This window comes from Ursus maritimus (assembly GCF_017311325.1).
Source record: "Ursus maritimus isolate PB19 chromosome X unlocalized genomic scaffold, ASM1731132v1 scaffold_X1, whole genome shotgun sequence".
NCBI lineage: Eukaryota > Metazoa > Chordata > Mammalia > Carnivora > Ursidae > Ursus > Ursus maritimus.
Genome location: NW_024423319.1, coordinates 79,635,875 through 79,645,850, shown reverse-complemented (window position 1 = coordinate 79,645,850; position 9,976 = coordinate 79,635,875).

Here is a 9,976-nt window from a genome sequence, read left to right as displayed (position 1 = left end):
GGTATGGGTCCAACTTCATTCTTTTGCATGTGGAAATCTAGTTGAACCAGCACCATCTATTGAAGACATTATCCTTGCTCCATTGAATGGATTTGACACTCTTGCACTGAGTACTGTATAGAATTGCTGAATCAGGGGCACCTGGGTGGCTCAGTCGGTTAAGCATTTGCCTTCGGCTCAGGTCACTGATCTCAGGGTCCTGAGATCAAGCTCCATGTCGGGCACCCTGCTCAGCAGGAAGTCTCCTTCTCCCTCTCCCTCTGCCCTGCCCCGCTCATGCTCTCTCTCTCTCAAATAAATAAAATTAAAAATTTTTATTTAAAAAGTAATAAATAAAAACAGAATTACTGAATTATTATATTGTACGCCTGAAACTAATATAATTAAATTTAAAAAAGAACAACTCAGCCATTTGACTTTGCTCTTTTTCAAGATTGTTTTGGCTATTCAGGACCCCTTGAATTCCATGTGAATTTTGATTGGCATTTCAATATTTCTGCAAAAAGGCTGTTTGAATTCTGATAGAGATTGTGTTGAATCTGCACACTACTTTGGGTAGTATTGACATCTTAACAATATACAGTCTTCCAATCTATGAACATAGAATGTCTCCTCTAAGTTCTTTCAGCGATGTTTCCTAGTTTTCAATATACAAGTTTTTCCTCCTCAGTTACATTTAAAGTATTTCTTTTAGATGCTATTATAAATAGAATTGCTTTCTTAATTTCATACTTGGATTGTTCATTGCTAATGTATAAAAGCACAACTGATTTTTATGTGTTGATCTTGTACCCTGCAACGTTGTTGAATTTATTAGCCTTTTCTGCATCAGTTGAGATGATCATGTAAGGTTTTCCCCTTTGTTCTATTAATGTAATGTATGACCTTAATCAACTTTCCGATGCTGAACCACTCTTGCATTCCTGGGTTAAATCCCACTGATAATAGTGTATAATCTTTTAAATAAACCGTTGGGTTGGATTTGCTAGTATTTTGTTGAGGATTTTTGCATCTATATTCATAAGGAAAATTGGTCTATAATTTTCTTTTCTTGTGATGTCTTTATCTGGTTTTGGTAGGGTCAAACTTTTCTTTTTTTCCATTCCCCCACTCACCTCCTCTCTGGTAGCTATCGGTTTGTTCTCTACAGTTAAGAGTCTGTTTCTTGGTTTGCCTCTCTCCCCTTTTTTCCCCTTTGCTTGTTTGTTTTGTTTATTAAATTCCACATATGAGTGAAACCATATAGTATTTGTCTTTCTCTGACTGACTCATTAGACTTAGCATTATACTCCTGAGCTCTATCCATGTTGTTGCAAATAGCAACATTTCATTCTTTTTTTATGGCTGAGTAATATTCCAGTGTGAATGAGTGTGTGTGTGTGTGTGTGTGTGTGTGTGTGTGTGTGTGTGATTCTCACTTCTTCATCCATTCATCTATTGGTGGGCACCACTTGGGCTGCTTCCATAATCTGACGATTGTAAATACTGCTGTTATAAACATAAGGGTGCATGTATCCCTTTGAATTAGTGTTTTCGTATTTTGGGGGTAAATACCCAGTAGTGCGATTACTGGATCATAAGGTAGTTCCACTTTTAACTTTTTGAGGAAACTCCATACTGTTTTCCACAGTGGCTGCCCCACTTTGCATCCCCAGTGACAGTGCAAGAGGGTTCTTTTTTCTTGACATCCTTACCAACCCCTGTTTCTTGTGTTTTTTATTTTAGCCCTTTTAATAGGTGTGAGGTGGTATCTCATTGTGGTTTCGATTTGCATTTTCCTGATGATAAGTGATGATGAGCATCTTTTCATGTGTCTGTTGGCCATCTGTATGTCTTCTTTGGAGAAATGTGTGTTTGTGTCTTCTGCCCATTTTTTAATTGGAATATTCAGCAGGGGTTGGTGTTGAATTGTGACAGTTCTTTCTTTATATATTTTGGATATGAACCCTTTATCCAATATGCAATTTGCAAATATCTTCTCCCATTCAGTAGGTTACCTTTTAGTTTTGTCGATTGTTTCCCTTGCTGTGCAGAAGCATTTTATTTTGATATAGTCTCAATGGTTTATTTTTCCTTTTATTTCCCTTGCCCTAGAAGACATATCCAGAAAAATGTTGCTCCAACTGATGTTACAGAAATTACTTTCTGTGCTCTCATCCAGGATTTTATGGTTTCCTGTCTCACATTTAGGTCTTTAACCCATTTTGAGTTTATTTTTGTGTATAGTGTAAGAAAGTTATTTCATTCCTTTCATTCTTTTATATATAACTGTCTAGTTTTCCCAACACCATTTGTCAAAGAGACTTTTTCCCATTGGATATTCATTCCTCTTTCATTGCAGATTAATTGACCATACAATTTTGGATTTATTTCTGGATTTCCCATCCCATTGATCTATGTGTTCATTTTTATGCCAGTACCATACTGTTTTAGTTACTACTGCTTTGTAATATAACTTGAACTCTGGAATTGTGATACCTCCAGTTTTGGTTTTTCTTTTTCTTTTTCAAGATTGCTTTGCCTATTCGAGGTCTTTTGTGGTTCCACACAAATTTTGAGATTGTTTGTTCTAGTTCTGTGAAAATTGCTGTAGGTATTTTGACAGGGATCACATTAAATCTGTAGGTTGCTTTGGGTAGTGTAGGCATTTTAACGATATTTGTTCTTCCAACCCATGAGCATGGAATGCCTTTCCATTTCTTTGCTTTGTCTTGAATTTCTTTCATCAGTGTTTTATAGTTTTCAGAGTCCAGGTCTTTCACCTCTTTGGTTAAGTTTATTCCTAGGTATTTTATTGTGTTGGTGCAATTATAAATGGGATTTTCTTAATTTTACTTTCTGCTGCTTCTTTATTAGCATATATAAATGCAACAGATTTCTGCGCATTGATTTTGCAGCCCACGACTTTCTTGAATTCATTTATCAGTTCTAGTAGTTTTTTGGTGGAGTCTTTTAGGGTTTTCTCTATATAGTATTATGTCATCTGCAAATAGTGAAAGTTTTACTTCTTCCTTAGTGATTTGGATGCTTTTTACTTTTTTATGCTATCTAATGGTTGTAGCTAGGACTTCCAGTACTATGTTGAACAAAGTGGTGAGAGTGAACATCCCTGTCTTGTACCTGACCTTAGGGGAAAAGCTCTTAGTTTTTCATCATTGAGTATGATGTTGGCTGTGGATTTTTCATATGAGGCCTTTATTATGTTGAGGTATGTTCCCTCTAGACCTCCTTTGCAGAAGGTTTTCTTCATGAGTGGCTGTTATACTTTGTGAAATGCTTTTTCTGCATCTATTGAAATGATCATACGGCTCTTATCCTTTCTTTTATTAATGTGGTTGTATCATGTTGATTGATTTGTGAATATTGAACCACCCTTGCCTCTTGGGAATAAATCCCATTTGATGGTGGTGTATGATTTTTTTAAAATGTATTTTTGAATTTGGTTTGCTACTATTTTGTTGAGGATTTTTGCAACTATACTCATGAGAGATAGCGGCCTGTGGTTCTCTTTTTTGCCTTGTCTTTATCTGATTTTGGTAACAGGGTGATACTGGCCTCAAAGAATGAATTTGGAAGTTTTCTTTCCTCTTCTATTTTTTGGAACAGTTTGAGAATAGGTGTTACCTCTTCTTTAAATGGTTGGTAGAATTTGCCTGTGAAGCCGTCTGGCCCTGGACTTTTACTTTTGGGAAGTTATTTTGATTGGTAGGGTCAAAACTTTTCAATATGGGTGCACTTACCAGCAATCCTGGAGGTACTGTGTTAGCTGAAGCAGTAGGAGTGTTTCTAAGATTTGTTCTATTGATTGACTGAAACTTGTACTCAACAGTAGCCTGTGTTAAATGAGGTTAAGATGCCAGATATACAATGTAGAGGGAGGAATATCTAAATGCCAGGGGTGTTGATAGCATAGTGGTGAACATAGTTGCTCCCCAGATGTTTAGGCCAATAAGAATGTTAGAGTTAATTTATCATGTGTAATCCATTTAACTCACCCTCTGGCCACGTGGGCATTCCTTTCACGAGGGCTTCGAGAAATACATTATGAAGTGTGGCACAGAGACTAGCTAGGTGGTCATTAAGCCTGTTTCTTCTTCCTTTTCAGGACAAATTCAGACTACATTTTCCAATGTCCCTTGCAGTTGTGTATGACCTAATCAAGGAACTTCCATTTGCCCAGCTGGATTTCAGACTTGCTATAGACCGACGACTCCTTTGTGTCTCCCATTTTCCCCCTTTTCGAACTGGAATGTCTGTAGTAGTTACTCTGTGCCTGTTCCACCATTGTATGTTGGGTGTGTTGGGGACAGATAACTTGGGTTGAAAGTTTCACAGATCTACAAGTGGAGAAAAACAGTACTTAAGGAGCCATACTTCAGGAATATACCCAAGGGGCCATGTTCACACCTGGCCCTGATTTGATGAGATTCTGGACTTTGAGGTGATGCCGAAATGAAGTGGGAAAGGGTGAATGTATTCTGCAAGTGGAAGGGATGTAAATCTTTGGGGGCCAGAGAATGAACTATAGTAGTCAGTTGCCAAGATGGCACCAATGATCTTCACCTCTTGGTATTCACACACTGTGTCATCCCCTTCCCTCGAGTGTGGCCTGAACCTAGTAACTAACTCCTAATGAGGAGAGTATTGCAAAAGTGGTGGGATGTCACTTCAGAGAATGGGTCAAGAAGACTGACTTCCATCTTGTACTCATGCAATTCTCTGCTTCATCTCATTTACTGGTCTGAAGAAACAAGTGGCCATGTTGTGAGCTGTCCTATGGAAGTGTCCATATGACAAGGAACTCAGGGCAACCAACAGCCAGTGAGGAACTGAGGCCCTGGTCCAGCAACCCTCAAAGAACTGAATCCTGCTAACACCCACGTGAGTGAGCTTGGAAGCAGATCCTTCCCCGAGTCGAGCCTTGAGATGACTGCAGCCCTGCCTGACACCTTGATCGCGGCCTGTGAGGCCCCGAAACTGAAACCCAGCTAAACCTATGCCCAGATTCCTGACCTACAGGAATTGTGGGATAAATGTCATGGTTTTAAGCCCATAAGTTTTTGGAGAAATTTGTTTCTCAACAATAATGAATACAGGCAGGCATGAAGGTTATGCACAAGTTCAGCAATATGTACTTCTTACCTACCAAGGCCAATCTGGCTGTAGCATTGCTGAGTCCCCACCTGCCAGTGGCAGAGTTCAATAATGAGCCCCCGCTATGAAATATTTCTTGGGTGCAGGCTGATTACTTCGGGCCCGACTTCTGTCATGCAGCACGGAGCTGTAGGTTCAGACTTGGTGGGAAGCCCAGCTCTGCCAGGCTGACATGCCCAGACCAGGCCTATTCTTCGAGGGGTCTGTTTCCCCCGTGTCCAACAGGAACTTTGTGAAATGTCTCACATGGAGCTGGCACCCAGGACGGGGTTCATAAGGGACTGCTCCCTTCCCTTTCCTAAGAGTGCCCCAGAAGCAGAGGCCCTATCTGCCTCAAAATCCCTCTTCTCCCATCACCACAATTTCAGGACTTCTGAGAAGCATGGTCAGTGTCTGGTTCTTCAGGCCCCCAGTGACCATGGACCTGGACCCCAAACCCCACTCTCATAGGTTAACACCTTTACCAAGGAGATTCATGTAGTGGAAAGGGAATAGCGCTCATATGCAGTGCGGCTCCAAACGCTGCTTTTGTCTCCCTCCTTCTGAGCCCTGACTGTGCAGGCCCCTGACTGGAAGTGGGGACAGAGGACTTGGGCCTGAGCCTTGCCTTCCCTCTGGGAGCTCCCAGAATGGTGGGAGAAACAGACCCATTAATCCTAGAGTGTTTCCAACACCACGTAAGGCACAGTGGAAGCACTAGGAGGAGGAAAGGTGTCAGTTGGGCCCCAAAGGAGTTGGGGTAAGTCCTTAATGCAAGTGCTGTCTCTTTCCATCCTTGCCACCTGCAGACTCAGGAGCCATCCTGAGCGACGTGGTAACCTCTGGGAGGGTGCGGCAGCAGCAGCAGCAAGGACGTGTCTCTATAGAAAATGACTTTGAGGGGCGCCTGGGTGGCTCAGTCATTAAGCGTCTGCGTTTGGCTCAGGGCGTGATCCTGGTCCCTGGGATTGAGCCCTGCACCAGGATCCTCTGCTGGGAGCCTGCTTCTTCCTCTCCCACTCCCCCTGCTTGTGTTCCCTCTCTCGCTGCCTGTCTCCCTGTCAAATAAATAAATAAAATCTTTAAAGAAAAGAAAATGACTTTGAGGTAAAGATACTCTCTTCTTTCTGGATCCTCTTTCGCCCCACCTCTCCCTCATCCGCCCCCTCCCCCCTACCTCCAGTCACTCCTCCCTTTCTAGGTGAGTGCCTGGGAAAGGGAAACATAGATGCCACCAGAGCCACCTCTCTGGAAGAGGCCATGTTTGACCTGGGTCTTACAGGATCGGAGCTAGGGCCTCTCCTGTGGAGCTCACGGGATGCACGTCCACGGTGTGGAATGGGGCAGGGCAGTGCCAAGATTGAAAATGTTGTCTGCAAACTGCCGAGGGCTGGGCCATAACCTGGAGGACCCCAGCCTGGGCCCAGCAGTTTGCTGGCCTGGGAGCCGCTGGAGGCCATAGGTCCCCTTTTTCCTCTCCTGTTGGGCTACTTCTGGGGGCAGACTGCCTTGGGTGGGAATGGTAGTGAAGCGTTGAGCCTGGGCCCCTTCCTGTCTCTGTCCTAGCTTGCAAGCCCATCTCTTCTGAGGTGTCTCCTCCAACCCTCCTTTCATGACCAATTCCAAATAGGTGGGCAGACAAAAGGCCAGCCTCTCCCCTAGATTGGGGCCTGGGGTTGAACTGGGTGCAGGACTGAGGTGTCCATTGGCTTCTGCCTCCCCTTAACTTGTACAGCCCAGTGCCTCCTGGCCAGAAGACTAGAGGCAGAGCAGAGCCAGTTCCTCCCACCAATCAAAACTACCAGAAGAGGGTGGGCTTTCTCACTCATCACTAGGTTCCTATCAACTGGAAATCTTGGGAAGAGGGAGAAATGGAGCAAAATGAATCCACTTTGTGAGCACCCAAGATGAGAAAGGGCATAGTAGTGGTAGTCCCCCATCTAGTCCAATGCCCTCATTTTCAAGACTTTGGAGGTACATGGGTGGCTTAGTCAGTTGAGTGTCCAACTCTTGGTTTTGGCTCAGGTCATGATCTCAGGGTCGTGAGACTGAGCCCCAGGTCGGGCTCCGCAATCAGCAGGGAGTCTGCTTGAGATTCTCTCTCCCTCTGCCCCTCTCCCCTGCTCACACACACACTCACCGTCTAAATAAATAAATGAAATCTTAAAAAAAACCAAAAAACAAAAAAACCAAAAAAACCCCAAAAACCCTGGGGCCCAGAAGGGGGAGGGGAAAAACTCTGTCCAGTATAAAGGCACCATTCATATCTACATTTAAAAACAAACTCAACTTGAAGCCATTATGCTAAGTGAAAGAACACAGTCACAAAGGATCACAAATTGTATGATTCCATTTATATAAAATGTCCAAAATAGGCAAATCCATATAGATTAGTGGTAGCCTAGGGTTGAAGGGCCAGGGGGACTGGGGGAGGGATGGGGGGGCGGGGGGGATGGGGGTGTGATGCCTAAGGAGTGTGGTTTCATTTTGGAATGATGAAAAAACATTCTAAAATCTTTTGCAGTGACAGTTGCACAACTAGAATATACTAAAAGCCACTGAATTGTATACTTTAAGGGGGTAAACTCTATGATGTATAAATTATATCACAATAAAGCTGTAAAAGTGAACTTGGGCTGCAAATGAGCACACATCTGAGCTTTAGTCTCCATTCACAGGGGCAGAAGAAACCCTTTAGGGTAGAGAAAAGTCAGGGAAGCATCCCTGAACATGGTATATGGGTCGGACAGGAAAGCATTCCAGAAAGAATGAGATCATAAATATAATCTTGATCTTAAGGGCAATAAAGCATCATGGATGGTTGTAAGCAGCAAGAGTGACATGATCGGATCTGTACTTTAGAAACAGCGCTCTAAATCACTGAATTTTACATTTAAAACAGGTAAACTTTACGATGTATAAATTAGATCTCAATAAAGCCAAAACCAAAAATGCCTCTGGGGGGCTTGAGGAGGACAGACTGGAGGGCATAAAGTTGGAAGGGGCTGTGGCAGTTTAGGTGAGAGGGGTCAGGCCCATCTGTTGGGAGATGGGGAAAACTGGTTTGGGGACGGGGTAGGGGGAGACTCAGGATGTCTTGCCCACAGGTAAGGAGAACCCGGTAGAACTTGTTTTCAGAACCCAGAGCTCCCAGACTTCAGCCCTAGTGCTCCCGCCAGCACTGCAGCTGCTCCGCTGACAGGTGATGGAGGCACTGTTCTCCCCCTTCAAAGAGAAATGCACTTCAGAAACATATTTCCAAAAAATGTTGCTAAGGGTTTTATTTCTAACAAGAGGAAAATAATAAAATAAAATTAAAATAGGCTTCAGTTGGAACCAAGTTTCTTGTTTTGTTTTGTTTTTTTGAACAAATTAATTACACACCAACAATATTCTTTTATTACAACATGAACCCAGGAGGAGGAAAGGAGAGAGGGCAGGACTGGGAGAGAAGGTCAAGGTGGTCGTGAGGACAAGCACCAAAAGCTTTCTTCAGATCATAGGGAGCCTGCTCAGCTCCCCAACCAAATTCATTTAAAATAAAAAACTGTGAGCACAGCTATGTGAAGTTTCCTCCTCCTGGGTGGAACAGTCAGGGGAAAGGGTGGGGAGGGGGGGAGAGGGAAGGGGGTAGAAAGTAGGGTGGGGGGAGGGGGTGGGGTAGGGTAGGGTGGTGGGGGGGGAGGGGGGAGGAAAGAGGCAGGGAAGGGGAGGGAGGAGAAAGAGTGAGAGGGAGGTGAGGTTAGTGTAGCATGGCCTGGCCAGGGCCAGAACTGGGGAGAGAAGGGAGAGAAGTTTCCCCCAGTTTGCATACGCACTGGCCTTATCTCTGGAATGGTGCTGGCCCAGCCCCAGCCACCCCCCTGCCCACCTGCCCATCCATCTGTCTATCTGCCTCAGGTGTCTGGGAATGCTGGTTAGAGGCTACCAGGGAGGGGGACTCCAGGGGCCGGCCCCCAGGAGCTGAGGTCTGAACAATACCTTGGAGTCAGAATATAAAAGTCAAGGGACTCAGGGGTGGGCTTGGGGGGGTGGCCATCCCCCCCTACTTGCCCACCTCCCAAGAAGCAGGCTTGATGGTCAGAAAAAGGATCCTTGAGGCCAAGGGGGGTCTTTGTTGGGGGTCTGTGCTAGGCTCAGCCACTGTCACAACTGTTGCTGAGGTGGCTGCTGTGGGCAGGGCACATGCAGCCGAGGAGTCAGAGTAGAGAAAGGGGCCGAGGGGCCTGAAGTGGCCCCTAGGGCCGGCTCCAAGCCATTCTGGTTCTCCTGGCTGCTGGGGCTGCCAGTGGTGGGCAGGGGTTGGGGGGGGCCCTCACCCCCAGTCTCCTCCTCCAGCTCCTCCTCCTCCTGGGCCTCCTCGGCCTCTGGCCCTGAGCTCCGTACCCTCTTTGGCTCTAGCTCCTCTCGGGCTGGGTCGTCGCCCTCCCCACCCCGATCCACCTTCCGCCGTCGCCGCCTCTCCAATGCCCGGCCCCGTGCCCGGCTCCCATGGCGCTCTGCCTTCTCCAGCTGTGTATCAGACAGGCAGAAAGAGGTGTGGGCCAGCGGTCAGGCCTGGGATCCCTGCCTCCTTGGCCTGACCTCCCGGCCCTGTCCATGATCCCTGTCCTCACCTCCAGAAGTGTGCGGATCCGCTCCATGTCTGGAGGCTGCCCAGCCCGCAGTAGCTGCCAGATGCTGTGGTTCTCATCCAGGGTCACCTCAAGCAGGTCCCCTTCTAACATGAGCTCCTCCAGAGGGGCCCGGGTTGCCTCAGGCAGCTCTAATGCGGGGCCAGTCAACTGTGGCAACAGTGAGGACAGCAGCTCCAGGTCTGGTGGGTTGCAGGGACATTCTGGGT